This window comes from Lagenorhynchus albirostris, chromosome 12 (assembly GCF_949774975.1).
Source record: "Lagenorhynchus albirostris chromosome 12, mLagAlb1.1, whole genome shotgun sequence".
NCBI classification, from domain to species: domain Eukaryota; kingdom Metazoa; phylum Chordata; class Mammalia; order Artiodactyla; family Delphinidae; genus Lagenorhynchus; species Lagenorhynchus albirostris.
In genome coordinates this window covers 33,069,173-33,070,355 of record NC_083106.1, presented here as the reverse complement: position 1 = coordinate 33,070,355, position 1,183 = coordinate 33,069,173, and the positions used below count along the sequence as shown (strand labels likewise).

At 36.0% G+C, this 1,183-nt stretch overlaps 1 non-coding gene across 1 annotated transcript; it reads right to left on the bottom strand.

The window, feature by feature from the left end:
- Nucleotides 1-790: 790 nt before the first annotated feature.
- Nucleotides 791-897, bottom strand: LOC132530948 (U6 spliceosomal RNA). The gene has a single exon (XR_009543954.1). It is a non-coding gene; the product is annotated as a U6 spliceosomal RNA (small nuclear RNA).
- Nucleotides 898-1,183: the final 286 nt, after the last annotated feature.

Below are 1,183 nucleotides of genomic sequence, written 5' to 3'. Positions count from 1 at the left end.
CAGTGTCTCTGGGTTAGTCAACCAGTTATTAGATACGTACAGATTTTGCTGTTATATAAATAAAAAATGGAATAGTGCTTGGTTGAGCTTTTCTTTTTATGCTCTATAAAGATAAAAAAAATCAAGAACATTAGGACATTTATGAACGATATTAATATTGCACAAAAAAAATCAGTATAGTAAATTGGACTGCTGATATAAAATTGTTATCCCTCTCAATACCCTTATTACAGAGCTTTTTTTTTTTTTAACATCTTTATTGGAGTATAATTGCTTTACAATGGTGTGTTAGTTTCTGCTTTATAACAAAGTGAATCAGTTATACATATACATATGTTCCCATTTCTCTTGCCTCTTGCGTCTCCCTCCCTCCCACCCTCCCTATCTCACGCCTCTAGGTGGTCACAAACCACCCAGCTGATCTTCCTGTGCTATTCGGCTGCTTCCCACTAGCTATCTATTTTACGTTTGGTAGTGTATATATGTCCATGCCTCTCTCTCACTTTGTCCCATCTTACCCTTCCCCCTCCCCATATCCTCAAGTCCATTCTCTAGTAGGTCTGTGTCTTTATTCACGTCTTACCCCTAGGTTCTTCATGACATTTTTTTTCTTAGATTCCATATATATGTGTTAGCATATGATATTTGTCTTTCTCTTTCTGACTTACTTCACTCTGTATGACAGACTCTAGGTCTACCCACCTCACCACAAATAACTCAATTTCATTTCTTTTTATGGCTGAGTAATATTCCATTGTATATATGTGCCACATCTTCTTTATCCGTTCATAAAAATATGGAACGCTTCACGAATTTCTGTGTCATCCTTGCGCAGGGGCCATGCTAATATTCTCTGTATCGTTCCCATTTTAGTATATGTGCTGCCGAAGCGAGCACTACTGAACTTTCTGAATAATAATTTTCTAAGTTATCCTGAGTAACAAATGAGAATCATGTGCACAATTAATTGGAAATTTGATAAACTGAATTATGGTAGTAGTTTTCTAATGAGTAACTGATAATATTAGGAAAGGCAAGATGATATATTTTCTGCATTTGTTCTTCAGACAGAGCTGTGCTTTTACTTCTACTGACCATAACAAAAGTTTTCTCCCTGAGTTGTGACAGGGAAGGAGAGACAGTCATTTTTTCTCTAAGAATATCTGTGATTGTTATTCCCATG